Raw genomic sequence first — 18310 nt, forward strand, 5'->3', positions numbered from 1 at the left:
GGCCAGGCTGGTTTCAAACTCCTGACCTCAGGTGATCCACCCACCTCGGTCTCCCAAAGTGCTACAATTACAGGCATGAGCCAGCGCGCCCTGCCGTTCATTGCCTTTCTTAGCACACTTACATCATGTTGAACATGTTTGTGTGGATAAATGCAAATTTGTTCCATATGCTAAGAAAAGCTAATACTATGCCATTTACTTCCATAATTTCATGCCTAACCTACCTAATGTACAATATTTGGGTCCACAGAATTACAAAAATGGCATTTGCCCAATATGCCATTCCAGACTAACAGCAACAACAGTGAAGATTAAACATATAAAATACATCTGGCCCAGATTCTGTACAGGTAGCTAGGAAGTTAGAAAAAAACACAGGTTTTAAATTCAACAGACTCTTAATATGTCTGGAAAGCATAAGCCTGGAATATTTTGTGCAAATATACCGTGCTATTACAAAATGTTTCATATAGGATAGCTGAAGAGGAGGCTGTCATTTAAGAAAGTGCTTCCTATACACGTAAGGGGAAAGGGGGCAATTTTACCTTTGATTATCAATTGTCCATTTGCCTTGCTTCCGAGGTAGGAAGAGATCCAAACTGCAGGCTTTTTTTAACCTGATGTCACTCTGGGTATCTGATGTTCAACTGCTCTGAAACATAACAATGCAATAATTAGATGTAATAACTAGCCTGAAACAAAAAAGATGCTTAACAATGATCTCATAAGCACTGCTCTGACAGACATTATATTCAATGTTCTTAAGAAGAGAGTTTCATGGAAAATCTACACGGCCGTGTTCTTGCATGATGTCACATTTGGTATTTTTATGCTTTTCAGAAAAATAAAATCAATCACACAGGAAAAAAAAACAATGTTGCTGTAATACATAGGCTTGATATTCTACAATATACATTTCCTATCATTTATTTTCTTTAAAAAGCAATAAAATGCAAACATCAGTGACCCGATTCTGTAAGATATAGTACACATACGCGATTGTACTCACTTCCTGAGCATTATTGGTTTTAGCAACAGTACAACTAAGCCACTGTGACTTTAAAAAGGGCTAAAATGTATCATTTTTTTCCAGAGTGGTTCTTTTCACTCTGGGAAAAAACCACAGGAGGATGCCAATCATGGCATAATATTCCCAAGTGTGCTACTAGGGACTTGCTGGTGCGTATGTCAAGCCACTATCCTTAATTAGGACAAATACCTAATGTATGTGGGGCTTAAAACCCAGATGATGGGTTGATGGGTGCAGCAAACCACCATGGCACATGCACACCTACGTAATAAACCTGCACATTCTGTACATGTATCCCAGAACTTGAAGTAAAATAATAATATTTAAAAAATCCTTCCTTAGAAAAGTGACAAAATGGAACACATAACTGGACCCACACGTATGAATGAGGTAACTATTCCCGATCATATCACATGCTATACGGCTGAGCTATATGAGTTTCCTTTCTGAAAAGGGACATAGAAAAGGACTTGGGTCCACGCGAAAATGATATGATGTTGAAAAGTGTAAGTAGCTGTAAAGGTCTGTTTCTATTTTTTTGTAAGTAATGTATCCTTCTGGATCTAGGTAGCATATTAAAATACTGTCAGAAAGGAATGAGAAAAAGAATAAATCTAATAAGCAGAAATATAGTGATATTCAGAATCGAGAATATAATTTTTATTTTTTAACCTCCTAATTATTTATAAGAATTATCAAGAAATGAGTGTGGAATTCATTTTACAGAAGAGGAAGTAGATGTCAGAAGAGGTGATATGGCTCGATCAATTTTATGCAGTGATTAGGCACAGAGGCAGAGGCAGGATTACACCCCAGATGCTCTGTCTGGAAGTCCAGTCTCTTTAGAAACTCACATCTTGTTTCCAAAAAGAACACTGGACTTTCAAAAAGTTCAGGGCTAGTACAATTCTCTGCAGAACTTGTTAAAGCAATATTTTGAGACTGGCAAAACTGACAGGTATGAAAGTGCTGTGGTAAAAGGCAAGAACAACAGAAACATAACAGCCTCAGGTATTTGCATGACAATAACGCACAGGAGGAACACTTGACTTTCACATATACCTCTTTATCCATGCCATGGAAGACAAAAATGAGACTCCATCATCAAAAGCTTTTAGTTATACTTAAAAGATTATGAGCCCTGACTTATATACTATTATCCTGCTAAGTAATTTCAATATTCCATTAAACCGGACAAGCTCTGAGTGGAATTTCTTCCCTACATATATGAGGACTAAGTAACTCAGGAGATAATGAAAAATTGTTAATTTCTAAAAATATATAGAACTGGTCATTTATCCTTTCATAACTATTTATTGAGAATTTACTGTCTACTAGATAGTTCTCTTAATTTTCTTTGGAAACAAAGTGGAAAGATTATGTAATTTCTGAAAAAGACACCCAGAAACACAATAAGAAATTCATTTTATTATAATTGGTTTTACAAGTTAGAAAATTGTTAGGTAAACAAATATATTAATCACTAGGAGAGGTCTTAAATGTCATCTAGTCAAATGCTTCCCAAATGTAGCTGATCATCAGTCATCTGGAAATTTGCATTAAAACACAAATGATAGAATTTCATGCAAGATCGTTTAAATCAGAATATTCATGGGGAAGGAATCTGCATTTTGTAAATGCTCCCAGCTAATTCTCCTGATAAAGCAGGTTGGGAAACCTATGGATTCTGTCTGATTTCCTCATTATATAGAGAAGGACACTGAAACCAGAGAATTGACTTGCCCAAGGCATTTGCTTCTGGTGACAGGACTGAGATCAAAATGCAGAACTCCTGATTCTCCTTTTTTTTTCTTCTTTTCCTTACCCCAAGTGTCCCTCTTTTACTTTTTTCTTTCTGTTCTTTTTTTTGTAATCACCACATAATCAAGATTTAGCATCTATATCTGAGAAAGAACAAGAGTAAAAGAACAAGTACATTATAATTATTTGAGTATCAGAAGATTCAGGTATGTTTTCTCATTAGTACCCTCATTGAACTTACACAGATGAAAGGTGAAAAACAGGAGTTTGGACTTCAGCTATTCAATTCAATCATGTGCTTCCTACTCTTCCACTGTCTTCTTCTAGAATCAGCTACTTGGGAATTGTCTGCTGAGTCCCTTTCTTTGGGGTCTGCGCAGCACTCCCCATCCTGCAGTTGTCAAAGGGGTCCTCGTACCTGGACATCCCTGATTGGACAAGGAGAGCTGTTTTTCCCAAACCAGGCCCATAGCTGGGACTGTGAGACTATAGCTTTGTCCACGTTAAAGAGTGATGGGTAAATCATGGAGAAGGAAGAATGAAACAGACACACATGGAAGGTGGAACAAGAACTCTCTCAACTCATCTGCCTCCTGCTCCCTCTTTTTCATTTTTTCCTGTGGCTTTCACGAGCTCATGTATCCTTAAGAGATAAGGAGACGGAGTCTTGCTCTGTCATCCAGGCTGGCGTGCAGTGGTATGATCATAGCTCACTGCAGCCTCAAACTCCTGGGCTCAAGTGCTCTTCCTGCCTCAGCCTCTAGAGTAGCTGGGACAAGATGTGCACCACCACACCTGGCTATTTTTTTTTAATTTAAATTTTTTGTAGAGATAAGAGTCTCTCCATGTTGCTCAGGCTGGTCTCAAACTCCTGGCCTCAAGTGATCCTCTTGCCTTGGCCTCCCCATTAAAAAAAAAAAAAAATTAAATTATTTATTTTTAAATTAATGTTTTTGGCTTAAGCTTACTCAAGTTAGTTTATTTCTGTAACTCTGCAGCCAGAGTCAAGAAGAATACACCTCATATCATTCATTTTATATGTGTTACTCTATAAGCCAGTCACTTTAGTTACAGTATTCTAAGAGGCTTATTTAAAAACTATTGCCTGAGAGTGTGGAGAAGGAAGAATACATACTACAAAGGTCTTGCATTTTATGGAATACCTAGATTTTCATCAAACACACGTTTCAAAGTGTGATAAAGTGGAGAAGGTCCCAATCAGAAAGTCCTCTTTTCATCTCAGATCTGACTCTTACAAAGTTTCTGACTTGTGAAAGTTACCTAGCCTCTCTCAGTTTTAATGTCCTTATTTGTAAAATACCTCTGGGCTAAGTTTAGTCAGGTTAGTATGAGGAACAAGGGAAAGCACTCATTCATTCACTCCACCATTCTGCAAAGATTTATTGATCACATGCCAAGCACTCTCTAGAGGATGAGAATACATTAGTGAACATTTCATTTTAGTGAAGACAAATAGACAGAAGTAAATAATAATTGTAAAGCAGTAAATTATAGAGAAGTTTAGAAGGTGAAACATGCTATAGATGTAAGAAATATAGACCAAGGGAAGAGATATCAGAAATATATGGGTAGGGAGATATAGGGAGGGGAGGAGAGTCCACCAAGAAAGTGAGATTTGACCAAAAACTTGAGAGATGAGAGATGAGAGGGAGTGAGTCCCATGCCAGAGAAGGGTGTTCCAGGCAGAGGGAACTGCAGGGGTTATAGTGCTAAGGTGGGAGTGTTCCTGGGTGGTCTTGGGATTGCAAGAAAGTGATGGGATAGAGTGAAGTAAGGGAGATTAGTTAAGTGTGTGCACAATTTACTTCTACAAATGCGCTGCCCATTGTGAACCATGTGGGAACTAATGAAAATAAGTCACAACAAATTGCATTATTTGAGCACTCTACAGTTTACATCATGCTTCTGTGCGGATTAGCTCACCCTGCTACCTGGAACACATTTTCCTCCTAGGTCTTCTAAGACACTGTGAGGAATAGTAGTGGGTACAGATAATACAAGGTAGTTCAACTACAGTTGCTAACCTCATAGACTTTTCTCCCACAGTTGCCATTTAGTGTATTTTCTGAATATAAAGATGTGTATATTTGCCCTTCCAAAGTAGTGAATAAGGAATTCATTAAGATGAAAGTATGCACTGAAAAGTGAGTATATGTGTATTAAAAGATGTATGTCCGGCAATTCAGTACTCAGACAAGCTTATGAGCAAAGATGAGTTGTTGCGAATTTGTAACATTAAACATGATGGGGCGTGTGCTGTGGGGAGGTGGAGGAAGGAGTGGGTCAGGATGGCTCATGGCTTTTCAGCTTTTACTCTGAGAGTGAAAAGGCGGCCATGGCAGGAGTTTGAGCTTACAGTTGGCATGGCTTACGTTTCAAAACCTCATCCTGGCTGCTGGTTTGGAATAGTATCTAGGAGAGGTCAGGATGCAGGTAGCTGGAAAGCTTGTGAACCACCCAGAGAGAGGCAGCATTTGTTCTGACTCAGGTGGGGTTGAGCAACAGTCAGATCCATGCTGAACTTGTTTGGAAGCAAGAGTTGACAGGACCTCTTGATGGACTGGGTGATTAGGGTGAGGAAATAAAGAGACAACAATGACCCCAAGATTTCTGGCCTAAGCAACTGGAAGAGTGACCTCGATGTCGCTTGAGATGAGAAATGCTGAGGCTAGAGCAGGCTTTTTAGGGAAAGATGCGTTCAGTCTGGTCATATCGATTGAACGATCAGTGCCAACTGGACTTGCCACATAGGTGGTTGGATATCCAAGACTGGAACGTGGGAGAGAAGTCTGGGCTGGAGTTTGTGTTAGAAGCTTTCTGGTATAGCATAGGTAATTGATAGTATTTCTATTTCCACCACCACAGATGATTATATAAGGGTTAAATAAAATAATATTTGTAACACACACTACCTTGTATGTAACAGGAATGCAACATATTTTAATTCCCTTCTGTTTCCTGCCTTTATTTAAAAATACATCTTTTTCTACCGACTATTACATTATGTTTATCTTTCTGTGAAAAAACAATCAATTTCTGCAAGACACAATATCATACTTTACATTTTGGCAGTCCTTTTTAAAGCAAAGGGAAATAATCTCCTGATAAAATGTTGATAATCATACTCAGTAAGTCATAAAAGAGAAGTTCCAGGAAGCAAGGTAAAATTTTGTTTGGATAGGAGCTAAAAGGTCTAAAGAGAAAGCGAAAACTGAACAGATATAAATTTATAGACCTAAGAAAACCCTAAACTTTTCTCAGATCTCCAAGGATTTCTTTGGACATAGATCTTGTCTTTTTACTTTATCTTCTAGCACTTAAGAATTTTTCTTTTACCAATGATTAATTGTCCGGTAAGATGAAGAACAGGCAGAAATACGAGAAAGATGATCATGTAAACCATAGGGCTGAGTGCACAGCTGAGGAGCAACATTTCTGAAAGGCATGGGTGGCTGAGAAACTCTGGAAGTTCTAGGGTGAAATCTTTCAAGTCTACAACCGTATCTTTAAAATGAGTTTCTTGATTTATAAATGCCTCTTTGACAGAACACATTTTAAACTAGAAATCATTTGTGTTTAAATTCTGTTTTACAGATGAAGTTTATGAAAACTAGAGGGGGATGTGGCTTGTCTGAGATCATGGACCACCAAGATCAGAGGTGGGACCGGGCACCCAGTCCTCTTAACTCTGGGTGGTTCTTTGTACTCAAATAGTTTCTCTGAAGTTGTTTTACCCAACTCCCTGTTTTATGTAATAAGCATCATTTGTTTTAAACCTCACATTTGATCTTATTACATTTTACTTAAATTTTACCTTATAGTCCATAAACTATTATGTAGGTTTGAAAACAATGGTAAACTATCTATGTGCTTCACTCCAGCAGATGTTAGAAATAAAATCCAGAATGAGGTCTCCATTTATTCTGTGACTTTCCATGCATCTGAGACAGCATTACCTCACATCATAAAAGACTAGCCAGTTTCCATATGCTTTGCAAATCACTTTGCTAATTGGTTCCTCATTTGCGTATAAGAAATTTCAAGGCAGGCTGGATTCATGGGTGTGTGACCCATGCAGCTTCAGAGGGAGGGCCCCAGGCTCAGAAAAGCTCTGAGCTTTGTTCAATGATTTTAGTAGTTGAACCAGTGTTTTGTGGGCAAAGTCCAGCAGCACAGTGAGCCTCAAGGGAGCAGGGGCTGTCTGCACACTCTGCACACGCTCAGCCATTCTGCACTGCTCATTCACACATGGTGTGCATAATGGTGAATTCTCGGGGACGCACAATTCACGGGAGTTTGGTGAGTTTCAACATGAGAGCACAAGTAAGTGTGTTATGTCTATGAGTAAGTGGGGAAGCCGGCAGCCTCAAGAGACCATGCTTGCCACTGGAACCAGAATGCCCTTCAAATTTAGCAAGAAGGCAAAGGGTTCTAAGAAACACAGATGACCACAGGAGCCTAATGCATCCTTTCTTCCTTGAATAATTCCCTGTATCAGCCAACCGCTTATGCTGAAAATGAAGACATACAAAGAGAGAGAAAGAAAGAGCAAACCACAGCTCTTTTTCTTGCAATCCTTTCTTACTCATGAGTAAGTCAAAGGGAGAGAGTGTGTCCAGAAATGAAATACAAAGTTATTTAAGTCTTGTGTATCATTTTTCACTGTTTGGGTAAGGATGGCATACATATGTACCATCTATGAAATACCTAATTTTTGCTGATTCTGCATGCAAAGCAACTATTCTTATATTTGCATTGCATAATACAAAGTGAATGGTAAAATTTGTGCTAAAAATTTATACTTTTGTTTTTTCTTTCCTTGCAATAACATGAAATAGCAAATAAAAACTAGTAGAAAAAGTCAAGAGAGGAATGGTAGAAGAAAGGACAGTTTTATACATTATCACCCTTAATGACCTTTTGTTCCTGCTTTCTGAATAACGGACCTGCATTTTCACTTTGCCCTGGGCCCTGCAAATTATGTAGCCATTAACACTCACCCTGATGTTATGAACTGGTACACACACTAGCAAGTGCTTTCAGCATTATTAACTTACAGCGTAAGCGTTACATAGGGAACTTTGGAAATAGAACACCTTCTTTTGAAAATTCTAGTACAACTGCAAACTGAATTAATCTGCTCTCTGTTCTCTTCAATGTCTTGTCTCATTTTCCAACTGACTTCTTGGACAGTTGACCAAAGTCCCCCAGCACGTAATTTAATTGGATTTCTAATTTAATTTAATTTTAATCTTCCATTTGAAATGCCACTGCCCTCAAGTTCAAATATTCAGCTGGGGAAGAGAGAAAACTCAGTGATAAAAGAAATTTGGTCTAAGGTGTGAATAATGAAAATAATTGATACTTTAGAGCGATATTAAGGTAAGCGTATGTCCAAACTCACCGGATTGCATATATTGAGTATGTACAGCTTTTTGTATTCAGTCATACCTCAATAAAGCTGTGTTTTTTAAAAAGAACCACTTGTTAAGCCTAGATGACCTTGATAAGTCATAAACAATGTTTTAAAGGAAGAAAATTTTGTATTATTCTCTGCTAAGAAGGCCCTTCTACCCTAATCCATTTGAAAGAATGAGCAGTCGCCTGTTTCTGAACAATTGCACATTATTTATTTAAAGATGATGTAATGTGCACATAGTACCTTGCTGCCCAGCTAGTCTCCTGTCCTCAGCTCTCCTCTCCCATCCATCCTCCAAGTAGCTGCCAGAGAGTCCTAAAATACTATACAGAGTAAACCTGATCGGCTTAAACTCAATCAATTGCTTGCAGGGTCTGCTACAATCTCCCTGGTCAGGAATTCAGTGCCCTTCATGATCTGGCCCTGAAACTCTCCTTTCCTTCTCTGACACTGTCACCTCCAACAGAACCAAACTGCTTTCTTGAACTTACCCTCTGGCTTTGGAATCATTGTCCATGGACAAAGCCTTTGAATCTTTGCTCTTCTCCTCTTCTTCGCCCGGCAAACTCCTACTCATCCTTCATGACTATACCAAAAATTAAGTCTCTTCTCTGGAGTCCCTTCCTCACTCTGTTCCTATTTATCTGTTTTTCTTCGTAGAATGAAAGCTCCCCACGGAATGAACCTATGTTGTTCCATCTGATATCTTTGGCACCTAAACCCAAGTTGGGCACATTGTAGGTACTACACAGATGTGGGTTGAATGTAAAAAACAAAATGAAGTAATGTGTACTCAAACATAACCATGTATTTTCCAGTTAATTGAAAAGGGCCTTTCAATCATGAAATATATAGGTTTATGACATTTCTTTAAAGTTCACCAAAAAGAAAAGCACTTTAAAATGTGTAGTGCTAGTTGGAAACTTAGTCTCCATTCTCATGTGTACTTTTTTTTGGTCCGCGTTCTTCCCTCTTGTCTTTATATCTCAGTCCGCCTGTGGAAGCTTGGCAGCGTCAGGAATTTGGCTAAAGGACTCTGCTGAAATGTTAAGGTACTGCCTCCCACACCAACTCACTTCTTCGCAAAGATGATGATTTTCGGATCCTCCATGAACAGAAAGTGCGTAATGACTCATTGTGATATCACAACTGTTGCCTTGTTGCAAAAAGGTTGACAATTTATTTAAAACTAAGATATTGCACTATTTGGCAGTATCTTTTTTTAAATTATACTTTCTAAGTTCTAGGTTATATGTATACAACGTGTAGGTTTGTTACATATGTATACATGTGCCATATTGGTGTGCTGCACCCATTAACTCGTCATTTACATTAGGTACATCTGCTAATACTCTCCCTCCCACCTCCCCTCACCCCACAACAGGCCCCAGTGTGTGATGTTCCCCACCCTGTGTCCAAGTGTTCTCATTGTTCAATTCCCACCTATCAGTGAGAACATGCGGTGTTTGGTTTTCTGTCCTTGCGATAGTTTGCTGAGAATGATGGTTTCCAGCTTCATCCATGTCCCCACAAAGGACATCAATTCATCCTTTTTTATGGCTGCATTGTATTCCATGGTGTATATGGAATATATACATGGCCACATTTTCTTAATCCAGTCTATCATTGATGGACATTTGGGTTGGTTCCAAGTCTTTGCTATTGTGAATAGTGCCACAATAAACATACGTGTGCATGTGTCTTTATAGCATGATTTATAATCCTTTGGGTATACACCCAGTAATGGGATGGCTGGGTCAAATGGTATTTCTATTTTAGAACCTTGAGGAATCACCACACTGTCTTCCACAATGGTTGAACAAGTTTACAGTCCCACCAACAGTTTAAAAGTGTTCCTATTTCTCCACATCCTCTCCAGCACCTGTTGTTTCCTGACTTTTTAATGATAGCCATTCTATATGGTGTGAGAGGTGTCTCATTGTGGTTTTGATTTGCATTTCTCTGATGGCCAGTGACGATGAACATTTTTTCTTCTGTCTATTGGCTATATGAAAGTCTTCTTTTGAGAAGTGTCTGTTCATATCCTTTGCCCATTTTTTGATGGGGTTGTTTGATTTTTTCTTGTAAATTCGTTTAAGTTCTTTGTAGATTCTGGATATTAGCCCTTTCTCAGATGGGTAGATTATAAAAATTTTCTCCCATTCTGTAGGTTGCCTGTTCACTCTGATGGTAGTTTCCTTTGCTGTGCAGAAGCTCTTTAGTTTAATTAGATCTCATTTGTCAATTCTGACTTTTGTTGTCATTGCTTCTGGTGTTTTAGACATGAAGTCCTTGCCCATGCCTATGTCCCGAATGGTATTGCCTAGGTTTTCTTCTAGCGCTTTTAGGGTTTTAGGTCTACCATCTAAGTCTTTAATGCATCTTGAATTAATTTTTGTATAACGTGGAAGGAAGGAATCCAGTTTCAGCTTTCTACATATGGGTAGCCAATTTCCCCAGCACCATTTATTAAATAGGGAATCCTTTTCCCATTTCTGGTTTTTGTCAGATTTGTCAAAGATCAGATGATTGCAGAAGTGTGGTATTATTTCTGAGGGTTCTGTCCTGTTCTACTGGTCTATATCTCTGTCTTGGTACCAGTACCATGCTGTTTTGGTTACTGTAGCCTTGTACTATAGTTTGAAGTCAGGTAGCGTGATGCCTCCAGCTTTGTTTTTTGGTTCCATATGAACTTTAAAGTAGTTTTTTCCAATTCTGTGAAGAAAGTCATTGGTAGCTTGATGGGGATGGCATTGAATCTATAAATTACCTTGGGCTGTATGGCCATTTTCATGATATTGATTCTTCCTATCCATGAGCATGGAATGTTCTTCCATTTGTTTGTGTCCTCTTTTATTCCACTGAGCAGTGGTTTGTAATTGTCCTTGAAGAGGTCCTTCACATCCCTTGTAAGTTGGATTCCCAGGTATTTTATTCTCTTTGAAGCAATTGTGAATGGGAGTTCACTCATGATTTGGCTCTCTGTTTGTCTGTTATTGGTGTGCAGGAATGCTTGCGATTTTTGCACATTGATTTTGTATCCTGAGACTTTGCTGAAGTTGCTTATCAGCTTAAGGAGATTTTGGGCTGAGACAATGGGGTTTTCTAAATATACAATCATATCATCTGCAAACAGGGACAATTTGACTTCCTCTTTTTCTAATTGAATACCCTTTATTTCTCTCTCCTGCCTGATTGCCCTGGCCAGAACTTCCAACACTATGTTGAATAGGAGTGGTGAGAGAGGGCATCCCTGTCTTGCGCCGCTTTTCAAAAGGACTGCTTCCAGTTTTTGCCCATTCAGCATGATATTGGCTGTGAGTTTGTCATAAATAGCTCTTATTATTTTGAGATACGTTCCATCAATATCGAATTTATTGAAAGTTTTTAGCATGAAGGGCTGTTGAATTGGTCAAAGGCCTTTTTCGGCATCTATTGAGACAATCATGTGGTTTTTGTCTTTGGTTCTGTTTATATGCCAGATTATGTTTATCGATTTGCACATATTGAACCAGCCTTGCATCCTTGGGATGAAGCCCAATTGATCATGGTGGATAAGCTTTTCGATATGCTGCTGGATTCAGTTTGCCCATATTTTATTGAGGATTTTTTCATCGATCCTCATCAGGGATATTGGTCTAAAATTCTCTTTTTTTGTTGTGTCTCTGCAAGGCTTTGGTATCAGGATGATGCTGGCCTCATAAAATGAGTTAGGGAGGATTCCCTCTTTTCCTATTGATTGGAATAGTTTCAGAAGGAATGATACCAGCTCCTCCTTGTACCTCTGGTAGAATTCAGCTGTGATTCCATCTGGTCCTGGACTTTTTTTGGTTGATAGGCTCTCAACTATTGCTTCAATTTCAGAGCCTGTTATTGGTCTATTCAGGGATTCAACGTCTTCCTGGTTTACTCTTGGGAGGGTGTATGTGTCCAGGTATTTATTCATTTATTCTAGATTTTCTAGTTTATTTGCGTAGAGGTGTTTATAGTATTCTCTGATGGTAGTTTGTATCTCTGTGGGATTGGTGGTGATATCCCCTTCATCATTTTTTATTGCGTCTATTTGATTCTTCTCTCTTTTCTTCTTTATTAGTCTTGCTAGTGGTCTATCAATTTTGTTGATCTTTTCAAAAAACCAACTCCTGGATTCATTGATTTTTTTGAAGGGTTTTTTGTGTCTCTATCTCCTTAAGTTCTGCTCTGATCTTAGCTATTTCTTGCCTTCTGCTAGCTTTTGAATATGTTTGCTCTTGCTTCTCTAGTTCTTTTAATTGTGATGTTAGGGTGTCAATTTTAGATCTTTTCTGCTTTCTCTTGTCGGCATTTAGTGCTATAAATTTCCCTCTACACATTGCTTTAAATGTGTCCCAGAGATTCTGCTATGTTGTGTATTTGTTCTCATTGGTTTCAAAGAACATCTTTATTTCTCCCTTCATTTTGTTATGTACCCAGTAGTCATTCAGGAGCAGGTTGTTCAGTTTCCATGTATGTATTTGAGCGGTTTTGAGTGAGTTTCTTAATCCTGAGTTCTGGTTTGATTGTCCTGTGGTCTGAGAGACAGTTTGTTATAATTTCTGTTCTTTTACATTTGCTGAGGAGTGCTTTACTTCCAACCATGTGGTCAATTTTGGAATAAGTGTGATGTGGTGCTGAGAAGAATGTATATTCCGTTGATTTAGGGTGGAGAGTTCTGTAGATGTCTATTAGGTCTGCTTGGTTCAGAGCTGAGGTCAATTCCTGGATATCCTTGTTAACTTTTTGTCTCACTGATCTGTCCAATGTTGGCACTGGGGTGTTAAAGTCTCCCATTATTATTGTGTGGGAGTCTAAGTCTCTTCATAGGTCTCTAAGGACTTGCTTTATGAATCTGGGTGCTCCTGTATTGGGTACCTATATATGTAGGATAGTTAGCTCTTCTTGTTGAATTGATCCCTTTACCATTATGTAATGGTCTTCTTTGTCTCTTCTGATCTTTGTTAGTTTAAAGTCTGTTTTATCAGAGACTACAATGGCAACTTCTGCTTTTTTTTTTTTTTTTTTTTTCCATTTGCTAGTAGATCTTCCTCCATCCCTTTATTTTGAGACTATGTGTGTCTCTGCACGTAAGATGGGTCTCCTGAATACAGCACAACGATGGGTCTTGATTCTTTATCCAATTTGCCAGTCTGTGTCTTTTAATTGGAGCATTTAGCCCATTTAAATTTAAAGTTAATACTGTTATGTTTGAATTTGATCCCGTCATTATGATGTTAGCTGGTTATTTTGCTTGTTAGTTGATGCAGTTTCTCCTAGCCTCGATGGTCTTTACAATTTGGCATGTTTTTGCAGTGGCTGGTACCAGTTGTTCCCTTCTATGTTTCGTGTTTCCTTCAGTAGCTCTTGTAAGCAGGCCTGGTGGTGACAAAATCTCTCAGCATTTGCTTGTGTGTAAAGGATTTTATTTCTCCTTCACTTATGAAGTTTAGTTTGGCTGGACATGAAATTCCAGGTTGAAAATTCTTTTAAGAATGTTGAATATTGGCCCCCACTCTCTTCTGGCTTGTAGGGTTTCTGCCTAGAGATCTGCTGTTAGTCTGATGGGCTTCCCTTTGTGGGTAACCCAACCTTTCTCTCTGGTTGCCCTTAACATTTTTTTCTTCATTTCAACTTAGGTGAATCTGAAAATTATGTGTCTTGGAGTTGCTCTTCTCAAGGAGTATCTTTGTGGTGTTCTCTGTATTTCCTGAATTTGAATGTTGTGCCTTGCTAGGTTACAGAAGTTCTCCTGGATAATATCCTGAAGAGTGTTTTCCAATTTGGTTCCATTCTCCCCATCACTTTCAGGTACACCAATCAGACGTATATTTGGTCTTTCCACATAGTCCCATATTTCTTGGAGGCTTTGTTCATTTCTTTTTAGTCTTTTTTCTGTAAACTGTTCTTCTCATTTCATTTCATTCATTTGATCTTCAATCACTGATACTCTTTCTTCCAGTTGATCGAATTGGCTACTGAAGCTTGTGCATGCATCTCATAGTTCACGTGCCATGGTTTTTAGCTCCATCAGGTCATTTAAGATCTTTTCTATGCTGTTTATTCTAGTAAGCCATTCGTCTAATCTTTTTTCAAGGTTTTTAGCTTCTTTGCAATGGGTTTGAACATCCTACTTTAGGTCGGAGAAGTTTATTATTACCAATCTTCTGAAGCCTTTTTCTCTCGACTTGTCAAAGTCATTCTCCCTCCAGCTTTTCTGTTGCTGGTGAGGAGCTGTGTTCATTTGGAGGAGAAGAGGTGCTCTGATTTTTAGAATTTTCAGTTTTTCTGCTCTGGTTTCTCCCTATCTTTGCGATTTTATCTACCTTTGGTCTTTGATGATGGTGACGTACAGATGGGGTTTTGGTGTGGATGTCCTTTCTGTTTGTTTTCCTTCTAACATTCAGGACCCTCAGCTGCAGGTCTGTTGGAGTTTGCCTGGGTATCACCAGCAGAGGCTGTAGAACCGCAAATATTGCAGAACAGCAAATGTTGCTGCCTGGTCATTCCTCTGGAAGCTTCGTTTCAGAGGGGCACCCAGTCGTATGGGGTGTCAGTTGGCCCCTACTGGGAGGTGCCTCTCCGTTTGGCTACTTGGGGTTCAGGGACACACGTGAGTAGGCAGTCTGTCCGGTCTTAGAGCTCACACTCCATGCTGGGAGAACTGTTACTCTCTTCAAAGCTGTCACACAGGGACTTTTATGTCTGCAGAAGTTTCTGCTGCCCACCTAGAGGTGGGGAGGGGCAGGCAGGCCTCCTTGAGCTGTGGGGGGCTCCACCCCGTTTGAGTTTCCCAGCCACTTTCTTTACCTACTCAAGCCTCAGCAATGGTGGATGCCCCTCCCCTAGCCTTGCTGCGACCTTGCAGTTCAATCTCAGACTGCTGTGCTAGCAGTAAGCAAGGCTCCATGGACGTGGGACCCTCTGAGCCAGGCGAGGGATATTATCTCCTGGTGTGCCATTTGCTAAGACTACTGGAAAAGTGCAGTATTAGGGTGGGAGTGACCTGATTTTCCAGGTGCTGTCTGTTATGGCTTCCCTTGGCTAGGAAAGGGAATTCCCCAACCCCTTGTGCTTCCTGCTTCCCTGGTGAGGCGATGCCTCGCCCTGCTTCAGCTCACAGTCTGTGGGCTGCATCCACTGTCCGACAAGCCCCACTGAGTTGAATCTGGTACCTCAGTTGGAAATGCAGAAATCACCCGTCTTCTGCTGTAGACTGGAGCTGTTCCTATTCGGCCATCTTGGAACCTCTTGGCAATATCTTATAATCTATGTGCAGTAAGAATAAAAATCCTTTTCCCTAAGGTAGAATTCTTGGCTAAAAGGAGGTTTATCACCCAAACATTGGGATAAACTGGAGATTTTGATATTTGTTGTCAATCACTTATGTGGGAACTCTCAATGTCTTGTATTTGCCAGGCATTTTTTTTTGTAAAATCTCTGAGAGTAAAATTCACTAGACTATTATAATCTGTCTGTCCCTACTGAACTCCCATTACTTTCTCTCCATCCACTCGGCTGACTGCCTTTCACATCTCTTTCAGTTTTCTCCTTTCTGTATAAGCTTAACTTCTGTTATAAGAAAAGCTACAATTTATTGAGTACATTCTATATGTCAGATTATTTTGTGAGCATATTATTAATACATCAATTATTTCATTTTAAATTCACAATAAGCCTAATGAGGGGGGTTCAATGATTATTACCACTTTGCATAACAGGAGACTGAGATGCAGGATATTAAGAAACTCATCTTAACATTAGAGATGTTAAGAAACCAAAATATTACACCTGTAAGTGGACGTATCACTATATAGAACTAGGCAGTCTGGTCTCAATTTCACCTCTCAGTGTTTGCCTCAAGTCAAATATGCAGATTTATTTTTTATGAATTAATTTCCCCCTTCTTATTTAATTCCTTCTTATAAGCTTATCTGTAAGGGTTTCAAAGCTTACCATGTCCCAGGAACTTTAAATACATTACTTCACTAAGATATTATCATTATCCCATTCTACAGATACCAAAATTGAGGCACTAAAAGATTATGCTACTTAGCCAATGAAATTTCACAGAACATTCTGGAACCAAGATTTAAAGCTAGTTCTTTTGTCATTCTGCTACATTGTATTCTTCTGTGTCCGATTTAATTTTCCTTATTCTTTTTTAAATGGCTGAACAATAAATTCCATAGGTTATTTATATTTTCTTCAACTTTTAAGTTCCAGGGAACATGTGCAGGATGTGCAGGTTTGTAACATAGATAAACATGTGCCATGGTGGTTTGCTGCACGGATCAACCCATCACCTTGGTATTAAAACCAGCATTCATTAGCTATTCTTCCTGATGCTCTCCCTCCCCAGGACAGACACCAGTGTATGTCGTTCCCCCCACCAACTCCATGTGTCCATGTGTTTTCATTGTTCAACTCCCACTTATGAATGAAAACACGCAGTGTTTGGTTTTATGTTTCTGCGTTAGTTTGCTGAGGATAATGCCTTCCAGCTCTATCCATGTCCCTCCCTGCAAAGGACATGATCTCATTTCTTTTTATGGCTGCATAGTATTCCATGGTATATATGTACCACATTTTCTTTCTCCAGTCTATCATTGATGAGCATGTGGGTTGATTCCATGTCTTTGCTATTGTGAGAAGTGCTGCAATGAACATAAGTTTTCCCTGTTCTTAAAAACTGATTTTCTATGCCAAAGTATAGAAGAGTCTTATTTTTTAAAAAATCAGGTTGGTGACTAGTTCATTTGTTAGAGCCAAATTTTTAGCTGCCAAAGAGACCAAAATCTTACTTCCAAGCCGGTATATGCCAGTTGGCAATGCTGGTTCTACTGCCACAAAATGTAACTCTGTTCCCAGACAGCCACTTGCAAAATGCATGCTGCTAATCATGAAGCAGAAAATTATGTACTTTTAAAGGTAGATGGAAGTTTATTATGCCTCGGATCTAATACCATTTCATATATAAGAAAAGCACAGACAGATTAAGTGGCATACCTAAGATGACACAGTAAATTCACAGCAAGCTTGGGACAATCAATGAGATTTTCTGACGTTAAATCTGAGGTCTTCATCCCATACAACAAAAGCAATTTCTGCAGCCATTTTGTCATTGTGTCTTAAAAAATGTATTCATACATTCAACAAATACTGAGTGGTTACCTGTGCCAGACAATGTTCTAGGTGCTGGAGACAGAGTAGCAAACAAAAAAGAAAGATTCCTGCCCTCATGGAGCTTTACATCCTGGCATTGTAATGGCAGAATGGAACAAATTGTTATTGAAATAAGGATGATCCAAAGCTATAATGTCTCATAGGCAGAAGAGCTTATTAGTATAGTTACAGTTTTGTGCATATACTCAAAGCATACTAGTTACATTGAAAGGATTATTGGTATCAATAAATAGGAATGGTGTGGGTTATGTGGTACCAATGGAGAGATGATAAGATAGGGTCTCTGCTCTCAAGGAGCTTAACGATGAAGTATGTCATGTAGATTAAAGAAAATGTTTTACCTGCCAATTAAACTTTTTAAAGAAAATTTTGTCACATTAAAAATTATCTTTTACCCTAACAGATAAAAATCATTGTGTGCAGCTACTAATACAAGTCAATTATAACTATAAGGAAGTAAATAATCTGAAATCCAAAAACTCCACCTAAATTTTCTGAAATTAATCCATTTGAAGTCTTTGAAAAGGTTCCATACCTGATTTTATACGAACATGTCTGGTGTCAGAGAAATAACAATAAAGTATAAATTTGCCTCTAAGTCAATATATATCTCTTCTTGCCAATAATTATTGTAATAAAGTGGCAAAATTGAGCTCCTGGTCACACGGTGTGGTGGCATGTGCCATTAGTCTGAATAGAAACAGCCATGCTAAAGCTGTTCAATAATGGAAAACAGAAAGCTGTGCAATTTAAAGTGCTCTACTAAGCCTATTCCTTAATTACAATATTTTGCAATGTCAATGCACATCATTATCTGCAATAACCAGAGTTTGTTTTTAAAAAAACATAATATAATTATGTTTTGAGCTAGTCACAAAGTA

General features: G+C 38.7%; 1 protein-coding gene across 1 annotated transcript in view; it reads right to left on the reverse strand.

Moving 5' to 3' along the window:
- Positions 1-18310, reverse strand: part of DLGAP1 (DLG associated protein 1) — a 976217-nt gene that overhangs the window by 667196 nt on the left and 290711 nt on the right. The window contains exon 3 of the mRNA XM_023228478.2: positions 546-652. The gene's annotated coding sequence lies outside the window, so the exon portion shown is untranslated. The remainder of the gene's footprint in view (positions 1-545; positions 653-18310) is intronic.

This window comes from Piliocolobus tephrosceles, chromosome 18 (genome assembly GCF_002776525.5).
Source record: "Piliocolobus tephrosceles isolate RC106 chromosome 18, ASM277652v3, whole genome shotgun sequence".
In the NCBI taxonomy this organism is placed as follows: domain Eukaryota; kingdom Metazoa; phylum Chordata; class Mammalia; order Primates; family Cercopithecidae; genus Piliocolobus; species Piliocolobus tephrosceles.